Source organism: Lactuca serriola, chromosome 1 (assembly GCF_051521515.1).
Source record: "Lactuca serriola cultivar US96UC23 chromosome 1, Lser_US96UC23_V15, whole genome shotgun sequence".
Taxonomy (NCBI): domain Eukaryota; kingdom Viridiplantae; phylum Streptophyta; class Magnoliopsida; order Asterales; family Asteraceae; genus Lactuca; species Lactuca serriola.
The window spans coordinates 191,735,603-191,762,691 of record NC_136408.1 but is presented as its reverse complement, the minus strand read 5'-3'; the positions used below and the strand labels follow the sequence as shown (position 1 = coordinate 191,762,691).

Here is a 27,089-nt window from a genome sequence, read left to right as displayed (position 1 = left end):
TATTTTAGTAATTTGGGAATTTATGGAAGTGGATCATTAATGGATGTAGGTGTTGGAGTTGGAGTAGTATTTGGAGGAGTTTGAGATTATCACTCCAAGCTACTTGTGAGGTGAGTTCTTCTCACTATATCAACAGGGTCTAAGGCACCAATGTCGGTCCTTTCAGATTTATATTTTGGTTTATTGCATGATATGCTTATTGATTTGCATCCTTCTAGTTAGGATGGTGATATGCTTAGTGACATGGTAGGTCGGTTTCCTGGTATATAGGATAATGCTATGTTAGTGATCGGGTAGGTTGGTATCCTGGTTATAGGATGTTGCTATGATTAGTGATCTGTTGGATCGGTTTGAGTGTTATATATGCTAGAGTATGATATTTATGTACACATGTTTGTTTGATTTGGGGTTGGGTTGAGGCGGTGATGCTTTGTGCTGAAGACCAACATATCCAGGGTGGACCGGATAGACTATAGGCCATAAAGTGCGTACTAGTCAGGCTGATGGCCCGACGAGCGATCCGGATAGGTTAAAGGCCCTGCGAGGCGATCCAGACATGCCAAAGGCTCGGAGAGCGGTCTAGATAGGCTGAAGGCCCTGCGAGGCGGTCCATTTAGGCTGAAGGCTCATTATGCGTGTTTTTTATTTATATGATATGATTATGATTGTATGGCGTTGGTATTTTGGGGGAACTCACTAAGCTTTGGGCTTATAATTGTTGACTTTGTTTCAGGTACTTCTATTGATCGCGGGAAGGTGAAGGCGTGATCGTACACCTACTTATGTTTTCATGATTTGATTATGGGATACTGTGACACTAAACTATTTTGAAAACAAGTTTTTTAATAATCGTTGGTGTTTGAATGTTTTAAAAAATTTGAAATCTTGCATGATTTTTATGGGTGTTACAAGTTGGTATCAGAGCCTTGGTTTGAGTGAATTGGAGGAAACACTCGTGTGTCTTCGGTCTCAAACTAAGGAAAAGAATTTTAAAATGATTTTTCAAATGGTTTTATAAATAATAAAGGAGGATGCAAGTGTACGATCAGCCAAAGCCAATAATTAAACCCCAAAATGCCTTACGAATTATTTGATTTTTTGATATGTTAGAACAGTATGCTCGTACTAGGCTATGGATCTTCAAGACTTGCATGATAGAATTTCCTGATTATATGATGCCTGGTAGCCTATGGTTTTTCCCTATATGAAATTGACATCGTTACTGTAGTTGCTTAGTGTATGCATCATGGTCGTACATAATTAAAATCTTATGGCCCGAGAATGTTTGGTTTGGCCTTATTTCCTGTTCTTGTTTAATGAAGTGCTTAGGGTAGGATCAGGTATTCGAAAGTCTATAGGCTCCAGTGTTATGTATGGCTAGCATACACGAGTGTTGCAGGGTTGGTGGAAGTTTCATGGGTGTGTTGTGTGAGGTCAGTAGGCCAGTATGAGACATTTAGCATTCCTCTAGGAGTGAGGATTGAGGGCTCGCCATGTTTATGTATATTGTTAGGGCGTTTTTATGATACTTGAGAGAAATATGGGTAGGTGTGGAAGGTAGTATGGGCACGTACTACTGAATGCACAGGACCCATATGCGTAGCAAGGAAGTCACAACCCCTAGGGTTTAGATGGGAGTTGGTTCCCCTCTATTTATCCAGATTATCTGATATTTTTCCTGGTGTATTTTCATTATGGTGGTTACGAGACGCTTTGACTGGATCTGGATCAGGATCAGGAGATGGCAGTCAGAAGGGACTGGCAATAACCGAGGTTGTTGGTCAGATGAGGTCGGATTAGCTGGACGCCAGAAGTCGAGAGATCTTGTATGATGAAGTTGATACTCTGTTCCGGGAATAGCCGCCGAAGATGTTTGGGTCTATTAAGACCGTCATGGTTGAGTATTTTGACGAGCGCTATGCAGCCCTTGCTGAGACGGCTGCCGCAGCAGCTACGACAACTGGAACGACGACATATGGAGGAGCTAGTCGGACTTTTCAGTACCAGGACTTTGATAACACGAAGCCCCCGACTTTTAATGGGATATACGACCCGATTATAGCTATGAGGTGGATTTCTGACGTGGAGGGTTGTTTCTTCACGTGCTCATGTCCTACTGACCAGAAGGTCAGATGTGCCTTGAACCTGGTGAGGTCCGGGGCAAAGGACTGGTGGAGGTTGATGACTGGGTCTTATACTAATGGTCAGAAAGTTGTGATTACTTGGAAGCAGTTCAGGGATATGTTACGCACATGATACATTCTGCAAGTCGAGCGGGAGCTGTTGGCACAAGAGTTTTTGGATCTAAGACAGGGTACTGAGACGGTGATGGAGATCAACCGTATATGCATGCAGAGGGAGATGTTATGCTCGGAGTTTGCTTCTGAGCAGGCTCAAATGACACGTTATCTGAGCATGATCAAGAATGACATCCATCAGTTTGTTGCTACCTGGTGATGTGATACTTTGTTGGAGTTACAGGAGGCCGCTAGGATATGGGAGCTTGAGATTGAGTTATAGCTGAGAGAGAAGACGCAGGCCCCAACGCAGTTACATTCGGCACCAAAGGGTTCTAAGACCACTGATTCCAGGACGGGAGGATAGTTGGGCCGCACTTGTGGCAACTGCAGGAAGGGTCACTCGAGGTTTTGCAGATTGAGCAGTGTGTGCCGCAAATGCGGTAAGGAGGGGCATTTTGTGAAGGATTGTCGCCAGACAGCCCCGATTCAGGATATGAGGATCTACTACCACTGTCATCAGGCTTGTCATGTAAAGACCAACTGTCCACAACTCGCTGCCAGGTCGGCGCAGGCATCCAGCACCGGCTACATTGAGGATTACTGACAGGCGTCATTGTAGAGTAGCGACCCCGAGGAATCAGGGACGTGCCTTCCAGCTTATAGCAGAGGAGGCCAGGGCAACACTAGACGTGGTTGCTAGTATGTTTCTATCCCTTATCTTACTGATTATATCAGTTTTATGCTTATATGTTTGTACCTGTGATTAGGTACGTTCTTAGTGAACTCTTTACCTGCTTTGGTATTATTTGACTCGGGGGCAAGTCAATCGTTTGTCTCTCAGTCATTCAGTAGGGAGTTCAGTTTCCCAGTAGGAGAGCTAGAGTCTCCGTTGTGAGTCTTTATCGCCAACGAACACGAGATTTCTGCTTCTTCCGGCTATCGGGGTTGCGTGTTGCAGATCTTCGTTATGGACTGGCTTAGTCGTTTCAGTTCCATGATCGACTGCGAGGATCACTCAGTGGTAGTTCAAACCCCAAGTGGGGTAGAACTGGTTGTCCACGGCGAGGGCACCAGATTGGGATCAGGGTTTTGTTCAACTGCCAGGGCTCGGTAGTTCATTCAGCACGGGTGTGCGGGTTATTTAGCATATGTGCTGGATATGCGGGTCAAGGATCAGATTTCAATTTCAGAGGTTATAGTGGTCAGGGAGTTTGCTGACGTCTTCCCGCAGGAGTTACTCGGAGTGCCTCCGGAGAGGCAGGTCGAATTTAGGATCCACCCAGTGCCAGGCACGGCCCCTATCGCCAAGGCACCGTACTGGTTGGCACCGCCATAGATGCAGGAGCTGTCCTCACAGCTGTCGGAACTGCTGGGCAAGCAGTTCATTTGTCCGAGCAGTTCTCCATGGGGAGCGTCGATTCTCTTCGTCAGGAAGAAGGATGGTTCACAGCATATGTGCATTGACTACCGGGAGTTGAACAAGTTGATAAAGAAGAACTGTTATTCACTCCCGAGGATAGATGATATTTTTGATCAGTTGCATGGAGCACCTTGGTTCTCCAAGATAGACCTGAGGTCCGGGTACCATTAGGTCAGGGTTAAGGAGGAGGACATGGAGAAGACCGCGTTTCGGATTCATTATGCACATTACGAGTTAATGGTGATGCTGTTTAGGCTCACCAATGCACCGGCGGTATTTATGGACCTGATGAATCGAGTCTGCAGACCGATGCTTGATTGCTCGGTCATTATGTTCACAAAGGAAATCTTGGGAGTAGTCCAAGACCCGAGAGCAGCAAGAGGAGCATCTTCAAGAGCTATTGGGAGTTTTGAGGTGAGAACGACTAAATGCCAAGTTTTTGAAGTGCGAGTTTTGGTTACGAGAGGTTCAGTTCCTTGGACACCTCGTTAACCAAGAGGGGATTTTGATCGATCCGGCCAAAATCGAGGCGCTTATGCAATAGGAAGTTCCGAAATCACCCTCGGATATCAAGAGCTTCTTGGGATTGGTAGGGTACTACCGGAGATTCATACATGATTTATCCAAGATTACAGTAACTTTCACTCATCTGACGAGGAATGGGTGGATTTCCGGTAGGGCCCTGAATAGTAAAGGGCATTTGAGACCCTCAGGCAGCGACTTTGCGAGGCTCCATTCTTGACTCTCCCGGAGGGAGTTGAGGATTTTGTAGTTTTTTGTGATGCATCCATCACGGGACTGGGAGCGGTCCTCATGCAGAGAGGATGGGTCATAGCCTATGCTTCGTGGCAGATGAAGCCGCACGAGACGAGATACCCTAATCATGATTTGGAGTTAGGAGCAGTGGTATTCGCTCTCAAGATTTTGAGACATTACCTCTGTAGGGTCCTCTATACCATATAGACAGACCACAAGAGTTTTAGACACATCTTGGATCAGCCAAACATGAACATGAGACAGCATAGGTGGTTGGATGTAGTCAAGGACTATGATTGTGAGATCCTTTACCACCCAGGTAAAGTGAAAGTGGTTGCGGACGCTTTGAGACGCAAGTCAACTAGATCTTCTACTCCACTGACATGTATGAGGATATTTATGGATTCTCCACTTATGAGCTTGATCAGGTAAGCTCAGGATGAGTGTGTTCGTTAGGAGAATTGGAAGCTTGAGAAGATTAGGGTGAGAACACCCGGTTTGTGCAGGATAGTCGGGGATTATTGACCCATTATGGTCGGGTCTGGGTTCCAATGTCTGGTGGGGTCAGATAGATTTTTCTAGAGGAGGCTCATAAGTCTCGCTTCTCTATTCACCTGGGAGCCACTAAGATGCACAGGGATCTGTGATTGAGTTACTGGTAGTCGTACATGAAGAGGGAGATTGCATGGTATGTTGAGAGATGCTTGACCTGCCAGATGGTCAAGGCCGAGCATCATAGGCGGCATGGTTAGCTGCAGCCTCTGGAGATTCCCAATATGGAAATGGGAGCAGATCATAATGGATGATGTCTCTAAGCTACCGAGGACGACGAATGGCTCCAATACTATTTGTGTCGTAATGGATCGATTGACCAATAACGCCCACTTTTTAGTGATATGGGAGAGTTCATCAGCTGAGAAGCTAGACGACTTGTATATCCGTGAGATCGTTGCTCGCCAAGGGGTGCCAGTATCTATTGTCTTAGACTGTGATGTTCGGTTCGCCTCCTGTTTTTGGCAGAAGTTCCACAAGGAACTAGGCACGCGGCTGCACTTCAGTACAGCCTGTCATCTGCAGAAAGACGACCAGAGTGACCGGAACATACAGACTCTCGAGGATATGCTGAGAGCGTGCGTTATTGATTTCGGTGGGAGTTGGGACTCCTACCTACCCCTTGCAGAGTTCTCCTACAACAACATCATTCATTCCAGTATTGGTGCTCCACCATATAAGTTGTTGCAAGGACGGAGATGTTGCACCCCAGTTTGTTGGGGTTAGGTTGTACACAGGGTGATGGGACGGACAGAGGTAGTTCTACAGACTACCAAGAGGATTCAGAAGATCAAGCAATAGCTGCAGACCACTCAGAATCGCCAGAAGAGTTATGCCAACAAGCACCGATCTGAGCTGGAATTCCAGGGGGAAGACATGGTTATACTGAATGTCTCAACCTGGAAGGGTGTTATTCCCTTCAGGAAGAGGTGGAAATTGGTTCCTCGATACATTGGGCCATTTAGGATCGTTGCTAGGGTTGGCAAGGTGGCAATAGACTGGATCTCCTAGAGGAGCTTAGTCAGGTCGACAACACTTTCCAGGTGTCACAGTTGTGGAAGTGCATCCTGGATGAGGATGCAGTAATGTCACTAGATCATATTCAGGTCGATGAGCGCCTGAATGACATGGAGAGGCCAGTGGCCATTCTTGAGAGGAAGGTAAAGGCTCTATGGTACAAGGAAGTACCTTAGGTAAAGGTATAGTGGCAGCACCAGATGGGATCTGAGTGGACGTGGGAGCCGAAGGAAGAGATGCGGGAGCATTACCCAGAGTTATTTACCATAACATACTTCGAGGATGAACTCTAGTTCAAGTGGGGGGGAATTGTAACATCCCGAATCCCATGTATAAAACTTAAATGCTTAAATTCATATTCTTAGACCTACTCGACGAGTTGGTTGCCCCTAAATCGTCGTTTAGAAGTGGATCAGGCCGCGTGATTTATGAGATCTACTCAACGAGTTGGAGGATCCCAACTCGACGAGTAGGAGCTGGAAAATGAAACCCTGATTTTTAGGGTTTCCACCCTATATAAAGGACTTAATCTACCCCTTGTGGACTCCCTTACCACTTCATTACCCAGAGAAGAAACCCTAGCTATTATTTGTTGGAAGGTTGAGAAGGTTTGTTGTATTTTGTTGAGAAGGTTTCCATGAGCTTGTGAGACTAAAAGAGTGTTTTTGGTGTATTTTGTTGAAGAAGTTGGAAGGTTGAGAAGCTTTGAATGGGAAGGAACTTGTAGATCCAGCATCTACGACATTTGGGCATCCATTTGAAGGTAACAAGCTGTTACCTTGATCACTCTAGCATTAGATCCCGTTTTCTAGGGTTTAAGGGCATTTTTAGTATATTTGTGGAGCATTTCGGGTGTTGGGTAAGATCTGTAACTCCAGATTTGGACTCCTCTATGTCCTTAGAGTTATAAGGTTACAAAACTTATCAAGCAATGGCCCTTCTATTTGGCTAAATCCTCTCCTTTATCTTAGTTTTTGCATTTAGGACCTTGCATGTACGTAAAGTTTGCAACTTTACGTGGAAACCATGCCCTAGGAGGTTAGATCTGCAATTTGGAGCTTTGGGGCAGCTTAAAAACGTCTGAATGAGTAATGGATTGAAGGTGCTCGATGAGTTTCTTGGCCAACTCAACGATTTGGATGAAGATTGACTGTATTAGTTCTGCATGGACTCGGCGAGTCAGTGAGAAGTGTCGACGAGTTAGTTAGGGTTTTTCCCGACATTTGGACGTCGCATGGACTCGACGAGTTGGCGGGGAACTCGGTGACTCAACTAGGGTTTTCACAATTTCTCGAGTTCTGGAAGGAATCAACAATTTAATGAGCTGCACTCGACGAGTTGGGTCAACATGGACTGTTGACCTTGACCGTTGACTTTCACTTTGACCATGGGTTGACCCTTCGATATCTTCAACCGGTATTGGGTCTATTTCACCCCCTTCAGTATCTTTCAACCGGTACTGGGTCTATTTCACCCCCTTCAGTATCTTTCAACCGATATTGGGTCTATTTCACCCTACCACTAACACATATAATCATAACAATAAGAATCACAAAGATATCAAACAAATACATGCATAATAGGTAACTTTCACGAAGACAATAATCATACTCGAAACACAATCTAGTGGGCTAGCATTGGTGCCTTTGACTCATGGATACAGTGAAGGAAACTCACCTCAGACTATAGGTATCAAATCATACTCGAGTTGCTGATTTGCAAAATTCTCTCCCTAAATCACAAGTATAAAACCCTAATTAGAAATTAGGTCAATAATCCAACCCGAGAGTCCAAACCCTAAAAAGGTTGCTTAGCCCTTGCCTTATTGGGCCTAACCCACCAAGGCCCAAATTCAAACTAACCCAAAAGGCATTCTAAGTCCAACTAAAAAGGACCGTAAGGCACAACATGGGTCCAAGAGCTCCCTGACGGCCTTAAGCCCGCTAATGACCTGTCACCACAATAAAACCTAAGGCCCAAACTCAAACAAGACAAAATCCCATCTAATTCTGAGCCCAAAACGCCCAAGGTTCATAGAAGGACGTACATACGACGTACTTGGCTTGTACGCCCGGTGTACGTCGCTATCGCGCATATGGAAATGAGGCACTAGCCCAGTACGTGCATCGTACTCATAACTGTTCGGACAACTAACCTTCTTGAATTGTCTTAACCCATTAAGCTTTTGACGTCCAAATTCTGATCCAAGGTCATTAAAGTGTATTAAGCCATAAAGTTGCAAACTTTAAGCTTTTGCATGACTTAATGGGACTCAAACCATGAATTAAGCCTTCTATCTCCCTTAAGTGGTCTCCAACTCATGTATGGTTGAGTTCTAACCTACAAGATTCGATTTTTATGACTTCATGCACCCCTAAGTGCACAAAAGGAAAATTCAAATGGTCCGGAGTAGTCCACACTCCATGAGACCAAGTTATAGGACCAAAAGATGCTAAGTTCTTCCTCAAACTTACATCTAGACTTAGAATGAACAAGCTTCATACTTTATACCTCCAATGAGCTAGAAATGATTAACAACTTCTAGATCTACAAGCTCCTTCTTGTCTAATGCTTCTCCTCAAGCCTCCTTCTTCTTCAAGATCACAAAAGAACACCTAAAAACTCTTTGTAAATACAAGATCTCTTAAGATAGCTAGGGTTTTGAGATTAGCTTAAAAAGGCAATGAGGGATGGATAAGGAGAAGAGGTTGAGCGACTTAATGAGCTTAAATAGGGGGTAAACCCAAAAAAATTAGGGTTTGCCCCTGTCTTGCTCACGTCCCGCATACGCATGGGTATGCCCAACGTACTTAGGGGACACCCCCACTTCGCGATTGCATGGGAGTACATGGTGCATACCTTTTGTACTCCCAACGTACTCCGGTCTAGTCAAATAATAAAAATAATTGCAAAAGTTTTACATGGAAATTCGGGCATTACAATTCTCCCCCACTTGAAGCTGACTTCGTCCTAGAAGTCCGCTGTCGCAAATAACAGTAAGTAATGCTCCCCCATCTCTTCTTCAGGCTCCCATGTCCACTCAGAACACTTCAGGTGCTTCCACTACACCTTCACCAATCCCACAACCTTGTTCCTCAACGTTTTCGTCTTTCGGTCAAGGATCACTATCGTTTCGTCAAATAGTTCAGGTCGTCATCCACCTGAATATCCTCCAATGGAACCACTGTAGAATCATCAACCAAATACTTCCGCAGCTGAGCGTCGTGAAAAGTAATGTGAATCAGACTGAGTTCCCCGGGAGATCCAAATGATACACCACAATGCCCACCCGGGCTTCAACCTTGAGAAGACCAATATACATGGGGCCTAGCTTGCCCTACTTGCTGAACCGGATGACAACTTTCCACGGTGACACCTTCAGAAGTACCATATCTCTGACCTAGAACTCCAAGTTTGGCCGGTGTCTATCTGCATAGCTTTTCTGCTGACTCTGTGTTGTCTGAAGTCTACCACAAACCTGCTGAATCATCTCGGTCGTCTTGAGTATCACCTCGATACTCCTCATGACTCGTTAACCGACCTCATCCGAACATATCGGGGTCCTACACTTCCTCCCGTAGAGTGTCTCAAAAGGAGGTCGATCGATGCTAGCATGATAACTATTGTTAGACAAAAAATTCCGCTAAAGGAAGATACGTATCCCAACTACCGCTGAAATCCAGAACGCATGCCCGCAACATATCCTCCAAGGTCTGGATGGTCCGCTCACTCTGACCTTCCGTCTGTGGGTGAAAAGTTGTGTTGAAATGTAGGCGAGTACCCAACTCCTCATGGAACCTCTTCCAAAACCTGGAAGTAAATCGAACATCTGTATCCAAGACCACAGAAACCGGCACACCATAGCATGCCAAAAGCTCCCGAATATAGATTTCTGCCAACTTCTCCGCAAAGATACTATCATGGAATCGGGATAAAATGCGTGCTCTTGGAAATCGATCCACGATGACCCTTATTAAATCTAGTTTGTGCATTGTTCGAGACAATTTAGTGATAAAATCCATCGTAAGCTCTTCTCATTTCTAAAAGGAAATATCCAACAACTTCATTTTTCGTGGGGTCACTGATGCTCGGCATTGAATTTCTTGTAAGTCAAGCACCTCTCCACATACCATGCCACATCCTTCTTCGTACAAGGCCACCAATAATTAGGTCGGAGATCTCTATACATCTTTGTCGCTCTAGTATAAATAGAGAATCCCGACATGTGCGCCTCTTCCATCAAAATCTACCACACAACACCCTAGTATGGAACCCACACCCTCTGATGAAGGGTCAATAACCCCTGGCTATCATAATCAAAGGAAGCCAATTGACCCACATTGCGCTCGGTCTTCTGGTGCTCTTCTTTCATAGCCTTAATTTGATCCTCTTGAATCTACTCTAATAATGGGGTAATCATTTTCATCCTCAAACAAAAATCCTTGATCGGAGCCGCGACTGCCTTGCGGCTGAGAGCATCAGCCACCACGTTGTCCTTCCCCGGGTGATAAAGGTGATGGGTTTTGAGCATTCTAACACTTCCTAAGTATACATGCAACCCTAATAACCTTGAATCTATGTTTTCTCTATATACATGCAAATTTCTATTTCAAGGTTATTTCCTAACTAGCATGGCATGGGGAATACATAATACATAAAAACCTAGTAGAAATGCATACCTTGTTGTTGCTTAGATTCCTTCAAGACTTTGTGAGCCTAGCACCCCAAATGTTGTGTCTTAAATTCTTCACACAACACTACAACCTTGGAATAACTAGAGAGAATACTTCTACACTTCAAAATCGGCTATGCCCTCACAAGAATACTCTAGTGCCCGATTTTCCTAGCCATGGGGTCCCTTTTATAGTGGTGTCATAATTAGGGTTTCATCATGAAGACTCATAATTGTCATGACTCTTCCATTCTCATGACCCAAGGATTTGTAACTCCCATGGACTATCCATGGAGATCCAAATAGTTATACCCATAACCCATAAACCATGGATCATTTAGACCACTATAAAAGTTTAGATGATTGTCATAATCAACCCCATATATTTAATTACTTTCAACTTGATCACCAAATTAATACTTAAATTAATATTTGATCAAGACTAATTAAATAATACTATTATTAATATATTAGAACTTATAATATATTAATAATCACAAGTGTACTTTCTCTCATTTTGTCTATCCAAGTATTGCAATGCCATGCAACCTAAATGGACCATGCTGGGTCGGGTCAAGTACATACCAAATAAAGTTATGGACTTAGACACTATATCCAACAGTCTCCCACTTGGATAAGTGTAATAACTATATTTTCAAATATGACTTCAAAATCCGACTAGCAATCGTAGCTCTTTCAAAATCTCTCGGAACTGAGATGATGATGATACGCCATTTAAGAAAAGTGATCATATAATCCTCTATTCTCATGATATCAGTCAGATAAACACATGGAACATGGTCTTACTTATTGTCCAGCATTTGTTTCTCGATCTTTGATTTGTTTCGACATAGAACTAAATTGAACACATCAATTAGGTTCTGACTGGGCCCGGTACATAGTTCAAAACCAAATCATCGAGGGGCCCAGATATCGCTTCTACTTCTAGAATGAAGAGATAAACTTCGACTGATATGCTTGTACTAACTACTTGTTGAATTATTCACAAAGGCACGTTTTATAACATCGAGTTACCAATGCGTTTTCGTATAATCAATAAATAACCAACTCATAGTCAACAGCTCGTATCTCTAGGTTTGAAGATTTATATGATATTACCGTCTCACGAGCACTCGAGATAAATTTCATGAAGTGATGCAAGTGAGCATGGGTTGAATCCAATACACAACCCTTATGAGTACTCATGAATGTTGTAGCAACCATTGCATTGTCTAAAGCACTTTAAACAAATCATACAAGCCAAATTCATGACAGTCTTGATTCATATCTACTTCCAACATATGACTGATTGTGGATGGTTTGAATAATATGATATATACCATAACATAATTATTCTGGAAGTCAAAACATGCAAAGTGAAACACAAGAATAATACTAATCTTATATGGCCCCAACACTTTGAGTGTAAATAAAAACACCTTTTATTTAAGCACCATATTGATTACTCGTTATTCATGTTTCGATTAATCAACTTAATACTTGAATTAAAACAGTAGTGATGCCATTAGAGGTGGCAATCGTGTCGTGTCATGTCGGGTTCGTGTCGTGTCGAAACACTAAACGGGTTGAAAGTGCTTGACCCTAACCCGACCCATTTAATTAACGTGTCGTGTCGTGTCAACCCGTTTATTTTCGTGTCGAGTTGGTGTCGGGTTTCGGGTTAGGGCTATACCTCGAAATATGTCGTGTCATGTGAGGTTAAAAGATTGAGCATGTTGAAAGAGTAAGAGTTAGGTAGGCAGAAAGGAAAAGCTAATAGTTTGGAGGCAAAATAGATGAAGTCATAGCAAGTTCAGATGACAAAATTAAAAGAGTGGGAGTTGGGGAGGCGGATGAAAAAGGTCATGAGGATGCGAGAGTGGTGAAAGAGACTGGTTAGTTTGGGAGAGAATGGAAAAATTGAAATGAAGTCTTGATCTAGATGGCTAATTCATTTCAACATTACAAAACAATTCAATTCGAAGTCTTTCTTTTACTTATGGTTTTGATTTAGTATCTCTCTAGTTTATTTCAATAATTCAAAATACTTGCATATAAATAAACGGGTCATTTTCGAGTCATATTCGAGTTGAAATTCTCAACCCTAACCTTACCCATTTAATTTTCGTGTCGTGTCGTGTCAACCCGTTTATTTAAACGGGTTGAAATATCTTACCCAAACCCATTTATTTCGTGTCGGGTTCGTGTCGGGTTTCGTGTCGTGTCAATTTTTGCCACCTCTAGATGCCATGCTCCAAGCATGCATACCATGTTTCTCTAAACAATAGCTATGCCATACTCCAAGTATGCACACTATATTTACATATTGTCACACCCCCAAACCAGAACGGTGGAAACGTTCGGGGGCGGAGGACGTCCTATTCGGTATCATAACAGTTCATAGAAAGGAAAGTACACACCACCATACATATATAAAGGTTTTTAAAATGTTTACATCATTGTATTCATTACATGCCCAAAAGATAAAAGCATAAACATCTTTCAAAAGAAGTAATTAACGCCAGCGCGTTAATCCCCAAAAGTTGATTTCCAAACCTGCTTAGCGGTTCCCTGAGAATACAAGTTATTTCAAAGAGAAAGTGTCAACAATTAAGTTGGTGAGTTCATAAGTAGTTTAGAAAGTTTGTATGCCATTCCAAATTGAGTGTATTTTTTCCAAGAAAATCCCTTATTTTCTTATAAAAGTGTGAAATGCATGAGAATATATGTATTGAATAATATGGATAGTTAAATCAAGAAAATCCCTTATTTTCCTATTAGTTGTTTGTTTTGTATACCGGGAAAATCCCATATTTTCCTAAAGTGATAGTTAGCCTAATGTCCCAGACTAAAAAACCGAAAGCAAAAGACATGCCTTAGGGGGGTTGGAGCATACATTTATATAATAAAACCTATTAGAAGAATTCAGTTTGTTAGATGAAGAATAGTTTTAATAACTACTCATTCATCAATCAGAAGTACTATAATAATTGTATATCCGATGAGTTTTATAACCATACTAAACATAATATGCCTGTAGCGACGTTCTTCAGGCGTCGTAGCGTTATGACAAACTGTCACCCCAAAGGACGGACTGTAGCTAACAGTCAGGGCGCGGGATCATGACTTCTTGTATAGATCTATACACATTTGACACGTTCTCCGAACGGGAGACTCTAGTTATAGACAGGACTTGAAGCGGTACCTTTTAGCAAAAAGGTATTATTTGAAGATGTACACGTCTCACGGATTCTTAACTAAGTCTGTATTAAAGTAGTAGTTTTGTATTCAAAGTTTATCCTTTTTCACAATGTTCGACAATGCATAAATCATAAGTTTTTAAAATGTATTAAAACGGTTTAGCAACGAAGGATGCTTTGGAATTGCTAAATACTTTGTATAAATCTAGTGCATGAAAAATGTGACAAGAGTTTTCACATAGTAGTAGTGAATCACAAGTGATTCATTTGATAAAAACGAGTACAGTGAAACTTGTTGAAATACACGATAATAACCGTATGTTTACTTGTATTCCCCCCCCCCCCCCCCCTTAAAAGAGTATAAAAAGCATATCAAATGTATTTAAAAATGTGTTTGTAGGGGAATGAACTCACCTGAAGGTTTGAAGAAAGCGAGATGGAAACCGGGCAGAATTTTGTCTCGGGAAACGGATTTTTCTCGGGATTCTCGGGAGTAAAAACGATCTTCGGGACTTCGGCAAAATGACCAGGGCTTTGGGTTAGCACGGGCATGGAAAACGAGGCAAAACGCAAGAGAAACGAGAGGAAATGAGCAAGTTTTCCCGGAACCCTTGCATCCCTTTTATAGGGGCTGAGAGGCCTCAGTACGCGGGGCGTACCCATGCGTCATGCATGACCGAGTCCTCGACTGCCCCGGAGCTCGGATGGGACGGGGCATTGCTCGCATAGGGGGCGACGTGGACGAACCGAGGCCCTTGATTTGAGTACGCGGGGCGTACGAGGGTACGCAGGGCGTACCTTGGTCCTATCTGCTGACTCCTCTTCAGATATTACCAAGAGTTTAAAATTAAAAATATATATTAATTATTTATTTTTAAAAGGTCGTGTTTAAGGAATTTCTTTAGAAATTCATAACTTCTTTATCTGACGTCGGTTTTTGCCAGACTTTTTACCGCTGAATTACCATTGTCGAGACCTTCGATTCTCGTTTAGTCATTCCAGCCAAAAGTCGCTTGATCTCCGATTCGAGTTTTTAGCTGCCTGCTGCTAAGCCGAACTTGAAAAAAAATCATATATTCAATTTACGAAGTCGGATTTGGGCGTTCTTTTTATGTACTTTTGCAGTTTAACGATATCTATGACTTTCATTTAGACACCTAAGGTCAAAAAGTATTTTATTGAAACTTTGCATTTTTACGTAACTTCGTATTGCCGGTTTTTGTCGGAAAACTTAGAATGATCATAACTTCTTCGTTATAACTCGGATTTTAGTGTTCTTTATATGCTTGGAAATCTTAAGACGATATCTACTACATAGTGTACTCCAACCAGAGCTTTTGAATACTTCATTTTTCGATGGTATCCCAATTACTTTTTCCAAGAGGTTACAAGACTCGATTTTCAATGACCTGAAATGACGGATTGTTACATCATCCCCCCGTTAGAGGGAATTTCGTCCCGAAATTTTAATTCAAAAGAAAAGTTTTATGGGCTGAGGAAGAGGTGTGGATACTTCTGTTGCATTTGATCTTCTCGTTCCCACGTGAACTTAGGTCCCCTCTTAGCATTCCATCGGACCTTTACTATTGGAATGCGACTCTGTTTAGTTCGCTTAACCTCCCTGTCCATGATCTCGACGGGTTCTTCCACAAAGTTAAGATTTTCATTTAGTTCGATTTCATCGAGTGGAATTACTAGTGTTTCATCGGACAAACACTTTTTCAGGTTCGACACGTGGAATACTGGATGTACTTTGTTAAGCTCGATCGGAAGTTGGAGTTTGTAGGCCACTGGACCAACTCTTGAAATGATTTCGAAGGGTCCAATGTACCTAGGATTTAGCTTCCCACGTTTTCCAAAGCGTATCATGCCCTTCCAGGGTGAGACCTTCAGTAGTACACGGTCGCCAATCTGGAATTCCAAGGGTTTACGTCTTTTGTCGGCATAGCTCTTTTGCCTATCCCTTGAGGATTTCAGTCGTTCTCGTATTTGCACGATCTTTTCAGTCGTTTCTCTGATGATCTCCGGACCAGTGAGGGTGCTATCAAGGACTAGACCTTTTGCCAATTGCATGTCGCCCACTTCTGTCCAGCACAGAGGTGATCTGCACTTACGGCCGTAAAGGGCTTCAAATGGAGCAGTCTTGATACTAATATGATAACTATTGTTATAAGAGAACTCGACTAAAGGTAAGTGAACATCCCATTCTTTACCAAAGTCGATTACACATGCTCACAACATGTCTTCCAATGTTTGGATTGTTCTCTCACTCTGTCCATCAGTTTGTGGGTGGTATGCTGTACTCATATCCAACCTTGTTCCCATGGATTTTTGCAATGATTACCAGAATCTGGAAGTGAATCTGCTGTCTCTATCTGAGATGATGGACATCGGCACTCCATGAAGTCGTACGATCTCCCGGATGTAGGTTCTTGATAGTTTTTCCATCTTATCAGTTTCCTTGATCGGTAAGAAATGAGAGGACTTGGTTAGTCTGTCGACGATAACCCAAATAGTATCTTGGCCACCCTGAGTTTTGGGCAGTTTCGTTATAAAGTCCATGGAAATCTGCTCCCATTTCCACTCAGGTATTTCAGGTTGTTCGAGTAGGCCTGAGGGTTTCTGGTGTTCTATTTTTATCTTGGCGCAAGTCAAACACTTGCTCACATAGGTAGCAATCTCCGCTTTCATGTTTGGCCACCAGTAGAGTTGCTTGAGATCCAGATACATCTTGTCTGACCCTGGGTGTACGGAGTATGGAGTCTTATGTGCCTCGCTCATAACTACCTCTCTGAATCCACCAAACTTGGGTGTCCAGATTCGGTTCATGAAGTAGCGTGCTCCGTCACTCTTGATTTCTAAGTTCTTGTCCATTCCTGTAAGGGTCTCACCTGTCACGTTTTCGGGTTTCAAGGCCTCTATTTGAGCTTCCTTGACTTGTGCTGACAGGTGCGAATGGATCGACATGGCTAATGACTTCACTCTTCAGCCAGATTACTCCTTACGACTAAGGGGATCGGCCACGACGTTTGCCTTTCGCGGATGATAGCGAATCTCACATTCGTAGTCGTTGAGCAATTCGACCCAACGTCGCTGTCTCATGTTTAACTCTTTCTGGTCGAAGATGTGTTGGAGGCTCTAGTGGTCTGTAAAGATAGTGCACTTGGTACCGTATAGGTAGTGCCTCCAGATTTTAAGAGCGAAGACCACCGCTCCAAGTTCTAAGTCATGAGTGGTATAATTGACCTCATGCGTTTTCAGTTGTCATAAGGCATATGCAATAACCTTTCCCCTCTGCATTAGCATACAACCCAGTCCTTGCTTCGAAGCGTCGCAATACACCACAAAATCTTCGGTCCCTTCTGGAACAGAAAGGATGGGTGCACTGCAAAGGGCCTGTTTCAAAGTCTGAAATGCAGCATCTTGCTTTTCTCCCCAGTTGTAGGTCACACCTTTCTGGGTTAAAGCGGTAAGAGGTTTTCCGATGCTGGAGAAATTCTGAATGAACCTTCGATAATAACCAGCAAGACCTAGAAATTGGCGAATCTCTGTTGGAGTAGTTGGGGCAGACCAGTTTTTGATAGCCTTGATTTTTGATGGGTCCACGTGGATTCCTTCCTTGCTGACTACGTGACCGAGGAAGTCCACTTTTCTAATCCAAAACTCACACTTTGAGAATTTTGCATAAAGTCTCTCAGTTCGTAACGTCTCTAAGACTTGTCTCAGATGTTGACTATGCTCTTCTTTATTCTTTGAATAAATGAGTAGATCGTCTATGAATACGATCACAAATTTATCCAAGAATGGACGACATACCCGATTCATTAGATCCATGAATACGGCCGGGGCATTGGTTAGTCCGAACGGCATCACTACGAACTCTTAATGTCCGTATCTCGTTCGGAAGGCCGTCTTGGGAACATCGCTCCCCAGGACTCGCAGCTGGTGATATCCCGACCTCAGATCGATCTTGGAGAAGTAGTTGGCTCCTTGGAGTTGGTCGAATAAGTCGTCGATTCGGGGTAGGGGGTATCGGTTCTTGATGGTAAGTTTGTTGAGTTCTCGGTAGTCGATGCACATCCTGAATGATCCATTCTTCTTTTTCACGAACAAGACGGGTGCTCCCCATGGCGAGAAGCTCGGCCTGATGAATCCTTTTCCACGTAGCTCATTCAGTTGGCTGGATAGCCCCTGCATCTCTGCCGGGGCTAATCGATAGGGTGCTTTGGCTACTGGGGTAGCTCCGGGAACCAGATCGATTCTGAACTCGACTTGTCTCGTGGGTGGTATTCCCGGAAGGTCTTCGGGAAAAACGTCGGGAAAATCGCATATGTCGGGCACATTCTTGACGTCCTGGACTTCGCGTTTCACATCTACAACATGTGCCAAAAACGCGTGACACTCTTTGCGTAGGCACTTCTAAGCTTGGATACATGACATGATACGAAGAGTGGTACTGGGTTTGTCGCCCAAGACAATGAAAGTTTCGCCGGTTGGCAGATTAAGGTGAACGGCCTTATCGTAACATAAAATGTCTGCATGATGAGAACTCAACCAATCCATGCCAATGATGACATCGAAACTCTTAATCGAGACTGGCATGAGGCTGATTGTAAACGGATTATCGTTTAGAGTTAGAGTACAGTTTAACTATATCTCCTTGGTGCCTTCGGTTTTACCGTTGGCCATTTCTACTATAAACGGTTCACTTAATGATTGTGGTAATGACTTTACCAGGCCTTTAAAATTGTGACTCACAAAACTTCTCTCCACTCCACTATCAAACAAAATGCATGCATACGAGTTATCGAGAAGAAACGTACCCGTAACAACAGTGGGGTCCGCAACGGCTTCATCTTGTCCCATTGCGAATACTCGGCCCCTTCCGCCGGTATTCCTGTTGTTTGCCTTCGGGCAGTCCCTGCGGTAGTGCCCCATGTCTCCGCACTCAAATCAGGTGCGGCTTACTCCGGTATTAGTAGTGGGGGCGGGTTGTTGGGTTGGCTCTTTGCAATAGCGGGCTGTATGTCCCTTCTTATTGCACCTGGTGCATTGAAGGTCACGGCAGAGACCGTGGTGGTGGAAGTTGCATTGGTTGCATTTCGGAAGTTTCCCATTCTATGAGTTTGTGGGGGCGGTATTGGTAGGTACAGTAATAGCGTGGATCGCTACTACTTGTTGTTTCTTGGGGTTCTCCTATAGGGTTTGCCCCCTTCTCTTGTTCCAAGGCCTATTCTGGCCCTATGCCTCCTTAGATGGATTGGCGGTAGTTGCAATGGTACCCTGTTTTACCCCGTGGTCGATGAGTCGCTGAGCCAGGCGTTTAGCACTGCTGTAGGTGATAGGGTTGGAAGCTAGGACATGCCCTTGAATCTGGGGTGACAACCCCCAAATGTACCTTTCAACCTTCTTTGATTCTGGGTTGACCATGGTAGGGCACAATGCAGCGAGGTCGTTGAACCTAGCTGAGTAGGTGACTAGATCAGACCCAGTCATTTTCAGATTCCAGAGCTCCTGCTCAAGCTTTTGCACTTCGCCCCTTGGGCAGTATTCTTCCAGTAGTAGAACCTTCAGATCTTCCCAACTCATGGCGTTGGCGACAGTGAGCGTCACCGAATTCACATGGCTTTTCCACCAAGTGAGGGCTCGATCTATGAAGGTGCAAGCAGCGAACTTGACCTTGCTTGTTTCTTGGCAGGAGCAGATCTCGAAGACTGTTTCGGTCTTTTCGAACCATTGCATTAGTGCAATGACTCCTCCCATGCCATTAAAAGTCTTTGGCTTTGAGTTGGAGAACTCCTTGTAGGTACACTCCCTCACTTGACCACGGCCGGTGCCATGATTTGAATGATTCGTGCTGCTTCCTGTACCTCCATTTGCATTGGAGTTTATTTGTGAGAGAGCTGCTGTTACTGCTGCTGTGATAGCCGCCTGGACCATGGCCGGATCATACGTTGGTGGTGGAGGTGGTGGTGGTGTCGTGCCCGGTCTGGGCCTCAGGTTTGGACGAGGAGGCATCGCGCTGCCAAAAGAAAATGAGAGATTATAAGTTTTGGTGATTGCAAGTTGAATGATATTGAGTTAACTTTCTTTAATAGTTTAATGATTTGGTTTGGCCAACACAGGGTTCTGAGTCTGATTTATATACGAAGTTTGAATAGATGTACTTATGAATTGGACGAACTGCACATAATCAAAACAGAAAAGAGGTTTTCCCTATATATTTTAAACATATAGTTGTGTTACATCCGAGTTTAGACAAAATTTTTTGACCTTTCTAATGGTCTCCGATTACAGAAAGTTTAAAGAAAGTAATACTTTTATCCAAAGTCCTAATTTATAACAAAATTTGAAATTTTGGCAAGCACTACTTGCGACGTAGGTTGCGCTTGGAGCTTGACTCCGCATTCGATTGCTTCGACTCCATTAGACGCCTATCAAAAGCGGCTTGTTATTCCCTTAATTCGGCTAGGGCTGCAATCATTTGTGCCTGAAATGCCTCAGTTTGGAGTTGGGCATGGTCCTGAATCCCATCCAGCCTATGGATGTCAGAAGTGTGAACCTACACTTCTACGTTGATTTTGCGGATCCGGTTGGCTTGAACTCCGGATTGATAGCACTGGTTGGCTAGCTTGCCAACCATGACCGGAGGTGCTCGATCCGCCGATCCCCCGCCCCTGACATCATAAAAGTCTCGGCACATGCCGTAGGGAGGGCATAAGCTTTGTTGTTGGCTCTAATGGTGGAGGTGACTCCCCCACAAAGGAGTGGGTCCTTGGAAGTTCCTCACATGGACGGGAGGTTGTGGGGCCGGTGGATTAATAACCTCTGGCTCTGAATCTGTACCAGAGTCATCTCCTTCATCCAACTCTATAAGTTCTTCGTCTTCTTCGGGATCTTCTTCGATCCATCCTCCATTACCTTGGTTGGGGTAGTAGGGGTCATTGGGGTGGTGGTTCCAGCCATTGAGTCTGTACGAGATTAGGGTTAAGAATTTACTATAAGCTAGAGTACATGAAATTTACCCTTAAGTTTAATGGTTGTTGATACTCAAATACTCCCTTAGTATTATTTAACGATATGTTTTTGGTAAGTTTTAAATTTGATGTCCACTGCAGACACTCCTCGGCACACGTTAGTCGGCTCTCGGACAAATATAGTTGATCAGGCTATATCCTTCCCAGTTCCGATTACATGTCCCAAGGCGTACCTGCACTGCACAACTTATTTATAATACTTCTAAAATGGTCCGATGTGAAACTGTTATTAGTACGAAATGAATGCATGCTTACTTTACAAAAACTAAATAAACTTAATTTCAAAAGTATTACTCTTCTGGGAGTGTTTTTGCCCATTTGAGTTTATAGTTGTATACCAAAAATGGTTTTGATATACTTAATTCACTATAAACGATGCTTTAATACCAATCTGTCACACCCCCAAACCAAAACGGCGGAAACGTTCGGGGGCGGAGGACGTCATATTCAGTATCATAACAGTTCATAGAAAGGAAAGTACACACCACCATACATATATAAAGGTTTTTAAAATGTTTACATCATTGTATTCATTACATGCCCAAAAGATAAAAGCATAAACATCTTTCAAAAGAAGTAATTAACGCCAACGCGTTAATCCCCAAAAGTTGATTTCCAAACCTGCTTAGCGGTTCCCTGAGAATACAAGTTATTTCAAAGAGAAAGTGTCAACAATTAAGTTGGTGAATTCATAAGTAGTTTTGAAAGTTTGTATTCCATTCCAAATTGAGTGTATGTTTTCCAAGAAAATCCCTTATTTTCTTATAAAAGTGTGAAATGCATGAGAATATATGTATTGAATAATATGGATAGTTAAATCAAGAAAATCCCTTATTTTCCTATTAGTTGTTTGTTTTGTATACCGGGAAAATACCATATTTTCCTAAAGTGATAGTTAGCCTAATGTCCCAGACTAAAAACCGAAAGCAAAAGACATGCCTTAGGGGGGTTGGAGCATAGTTTTATATAATAAAACCTATTAGACGAATTCAGTTTGTTAGATGAAGAATAGTTTTAATAACTACTCATTCATCAATCAAAAGTACTATAATAATTGTATATCCGATGAGTTTTATAATCATACTAAACATAATATGCCTGTAGCGACGTTCTTCAGGCGTCGCAGCGTTATGACAAACTGTCACCCCAAAGGACGGACTGTAGCTAACAGTCAGGGCGCGGGATCATGACTTCCCGTATAGATCTATACACATTTGACACGTTCTCCGAACGGGAGACTCTAGTTATAGACAGGACTTGAAGCGGTACCTTTTAGCAAAAAGGTATTATTTGAAGATGTACACGTCTCACGGATTCTCAACTAAGTCTGTATTAAAGTAGTAGTTTTGTATGCAAAGTTTATCGTTTTTCACAATGTTCGACAATGCATAAATCATAAGTTTTTAAAATGTATTAAAACGGTTTAGCAACGAAGGATGCTTTGGAATTGCTAAATACTTTGTATAAATCTAGTGCATGCAAAATCTGACGAGAGTTTTCACATAGTAGTAGTGAATCACAAGTGATTCATTTGATAATAATGAGTACAGTGAAACTTTTTGAAATACACGATAATAACCGTATGTTTACTTGTATTCCCCCCCCCCCCCTTAAAAGAGTATAAAAAGCATTTAAAATGTATTTAAAAATGTGTTTGTAGGGGTATGAACTCACTTGAAGGTTTGAAGAAAGCGAGATGGAAATCGGGCAGAATTTCGTCTCGGGAAACGGATTTTTCTCGGGATTCTCGGGAGTAAAAACGATCTTCGGCACTTGGGCAAAATGACCAGGGCTTCGGGTTAGCACGGGCACGGAAAACGAGGCAAAACGCAAGAGAAACGAGAGGAAATGAGCAAGTTTTCCCGGAACCCTCGCATCCCTTTTATAGGGGCTGAGAGGCCTCAGTACGCAGGGCGTACCCGTGCGTCATGCATGACCGAGTCCTCGACTGCCCCAGAGCTCGGATAGGACGGGACATAGCTCGCATAGGGGGCGACGTGGACGAACCGAGGCCCTTGATTTGAGTACGTGGTGCGTACGAGGGTACATAGGGCGTACCTCGGTCCTATCTGCTGACTCCTCTTCAGATATTACCAAGAGTTTAAAATTAAAAATATATATTAATTATTTATTTTTAAAAGGTCGTGTTTAAGGAATTTCTTTAGAAATTCATAACTTCTTTATCTGATGTCGGTTTTTGCCAGACTTTTTACCGCTGAATTACCATTGTCGAGACCTTCGATTCTCGTTTAGGTCATTCCGGCCAAAATTCGTTCGATCTCCTATTCGAGTTTTTAGCTGCCTACTGCTAAGCCGAACTTGAAAAAAAAATCTTAAATTCAATTTACGAAGTCGGATTTGGGCGTTCTTTTTATGTACTTTTGCAGTTTAACGATATCTATGACTTTCATTTAGACACCTAAGGTCAAAAAGTATTTTATTGAAACTTTGCGTTTTTACGTAACTTCGTATTGCCGGTTTTTGTCGGAAAACTTAGAATGGTTGGAAATCTTAGTGTTCTTATTTATTTCAACTTCGTTACGTTTTTACGTAACTTCGTAAGTTTTTTATTTCAACTATTCTTCGTTATAACTCGGATTTTAGTGTTCTTTATATGCTTGGAAATCTTAAGACGATATCTACTATATAGCGTACTCCAACCAAAGCTTTTGAATACTTTATTTTTCGATGGTATCCCAATTACTTTTTCCAAGAGGTTACAAGACTCGATTTTCAATGACCTAAAATGACGGGTTGTTACACATATGGTCTTCTCTTTGTGAAATATATCAATTGAACATGACTTCAATGATTCTCATTTCACAATCCCAATCCTTATTGTAAATGTAAGAATACCAAACTCTTGCCATTTACGTAAATGCAATGATCCCTTTGTAATGACTATGCACAAAAGTCATAAAGACTTGACAACAGACATTACAGGATATTTCAATGGAAAGCAATTCCATGAAGTCTCAAATTCAAAGTACATTCCTTTGAACATCGTTCTTGCATTAAGTTCTCTAATCTTACACAGATTCAAAGAGTAACTTCCACCTATGGAAACAATTCCATATTCCTTCTTGCATTAAGTTCTCTAATCTTACACAGATTTAAAGAGTAACTTCCACCTATGGAAACAATTCCATATTCCCATTTGACCATCACTTTTGAACAAGAGTTGCCTCTTTTCAAAATATGTCAATATGGTCCTAACTCTATACTTCCAATTATCCATGAGTAACCAATCTTTGGTAAACCTCAAACTGTCCTCGACAATTTCTTAATCATTTTAGTCATATCCAGTTCTAATCCCTTTTCCTTTCTTAATGCCCTAAGCATTAGGAAAATTTAGAATGGATGAATATTATAGTACATGCAATTGATCCTATATCCGAAGCATATGGGACACGATTCATGCTATAAAATTTTTATTTGCCATGTTCTCACAATTCGAACTATGAAGAGCGATGTCGTAATCATAATCGAATTTTGAGAATGCAACATATATAGAATTTCCTTATGTTGAACCATTCCAACATAACATTCATTTATATTCTTGACTAAAGTAGATTAAATTCTCAATCTAAGCTAACATATATAGAATTTCCTTATGTTGAACCATTCCAGCATAACATTCATATATATTCTTGACTAAAGTAGATTAAAATATCAATCTAAACTTGTAGAATTGGAGTGAAGTATAAAATCCTCTCCCTTAATTATAGCAAAACAATTTTTTCAAGGCGAATTGAAACTTTTGTTTTCTATAATTAATATTGCTGACTTGCAACACTTAACATAATAATCATGCTCCCACTAGCATAATGATTATTAGTTTACTAGCATAACACTTATGCTCCCACTAGCTTTGACATGTATCCAGAGATCCTCTGGACTTTTAGAAACCAACACTTTATTGACTTTCTTACCAAAGTGCAGATTTCTGATATGCAATTGCTTTGATAAGACTTTATCAAAATCATACAACTTTCGTTAGATAGCTCACTTGTGTGTCTAAACAATTATGAAGAGGGATGTCGTAATCATAATGTTTAGACCTTTTTGTCATTCTCACAAATGCTATCTACTCAAAATCTACTTAGTGAAAGAGTTTCCTTACCATCATTTTCATGAATCGAAGAGAAACATTATGACACTTAGATTTTTATGGTGTATGTGTTCCTATCCATGTGAATTTGTCATAACCATAATCACAAGACAAGGTTAGTGACAAATCCAAATTCATATAGACTAAACTTGTTCAATCTTAATTTCTTGCCACCTGGTAGCACAATGCCCACCATTGCTTCCGGGTTGTTATGCAAACAATTGAGAACTCATAGAACTCACAAGCATAATCAACATTTAACTGGAATAGACACATAAATAAGAATATGTCAACACGATAAGTTAAAAACCTCAAGTCGTGGGCTAGTGATTAACAAAACTCTTGACTAGTTCTTGAAACTATTTCAGTATCTTTTAGACTCCCACTGCCCTCTTGACATATAAGACTCTCTTGCCAAATATTCAAGAGATAGTGCGGAATCTTTTCAAGTTAAACACTTCTCACTATTGTTCTTAGGTGGTCTTTGTTTTATCCAAAACATCACAACTTACCAATCTCCACTACAAGAAAAAGACCCTTTTACGACGCGCAAATCACGACACTCACTGATTTATGTTACGCAAAAGAGAGTGACAATAAAAACGTGTCATCTCTTCAAAAAATTTGAGGATTTAGGTCACGCATTATTGTGTGCCCTTACATTAGTGTCTAATGTAAAAAAAACACGGAGGGCACTTTATCTAAAACGTGTGTCCTCTGTGATTGTCGCTTTATGATTTTTACTAAAACGCGTGTTCTTCAAAGGGGGGAATGAAATCCCCTCAAAATTATTAAAATATTTAATACCCCGCTTCAAGATCCCCTTCGTTCTATTCTTCCTTTTTCTCTGCAAACCCTAATCACGATACCATCTCTGTTGTATACCTAAACAATTCATATATCAGAAAATCATTGGGATAATTTCTAGGGCTTTTTTAAACACTCATTCAACTCTTTTCTCTCCCGCCTCCCCTGTCTCTCTATTTTGTGCTCTGATATCCCCCTTCCATTTATGCCGCTGTCTCCGTCGCCATCAAAACGAGGATATGAGACAGTGCTTGATCTACGATCGTCCAGTCGCCGATGCCCGGTTAACAGGAGTTAAAAACATCATAACATAAAAACTGTTCTTAACCTTGCCAAACTTAGAAAAGCCAATGTGGCACATCCATGAGTATGAGGTGAAGAGCGACGTCCTTTTCCTTACCGGCGTCCCTGGTCCGGTTGAGCGGCAAGATCGGGAGAAAGCACCGAAAACTTACGGGAAGACGATTCACTTTTTTGGCAGGTGGATAGAGGCGATCAACTTCCCCTTGGTATCCCACAGGTAATGATGGCTCTAATTCGTGACGGCTTTACCCTAATCTCGCTAAAGCTACAATTTACATTTCCTGATTTCCGCCATTTTTGATCACCTGCAACTTATGTAGAAACTCTATCGATCGATTGTTATTACATATTTGGAGTCTCGGTATGGTGTTTTGTTCAAAAAGGAAAGGGATAACAGAGCGTATATGGAAGGTTTATCCCAAGGAATTCACTCAAAAGCACACGCTGATGGAGTTGGACTCAAAACTGTTATACGAGATATCAATTTGCATTGCTTGGAGACCTGGCAAGGGGAATTTGGGAATATAGTCATCCAATTTCATTACGCCTAGTTGTTAACAATGGTTTATGTTAACTATATATTAACTTTTTTTGGCGTTTTTCGTTTATTAGGTTTGTCCAACTCATTTGCACCCACGCCTAGCTGAGTTTCTTAAGGTTGCTGCTAAGTAACTGGTATGGCGACAAGTATCAGTTATCTTTTTTATAAGTGTCAAATGTCCTTTATTTATTTATTTTTTTTGTTTATCATCTGAATCATCTAGTATTTTTTGATGTTATTTGTGAAGGGCTTAATAAGTCACTGAAAATAGTGCAATCACCCTGTGTAGACTTGCATGAGTTTGTCCTCAGCTTGTATCACCTCACACGGAGCATTTCATGCAAGCATGGCATATTGCTTTAGCCATGTAAGTCCCAAAAATTTTACAACTTCAACCTCATTTCCTTTTTCTTAGAATTTTTACTTAAAACAT

The 27,089-nt window shown here is 42.0% G+C and overlaps 1 pseudogene; it reads left to right on the top strand.

Moving 5' to 3' along the window:
• The first annotated feature begins 4,799 nt into the window (after positions 1-4,799).
• On the top strand, positions 4,800-26,666 carry LOC145064771 (oil body-associated protein 1A pseudogene; annotated as a pseudogene).
• The last annotated feature ends 423 nt before the right edge of the window (positions 26,667-27,089 follow it).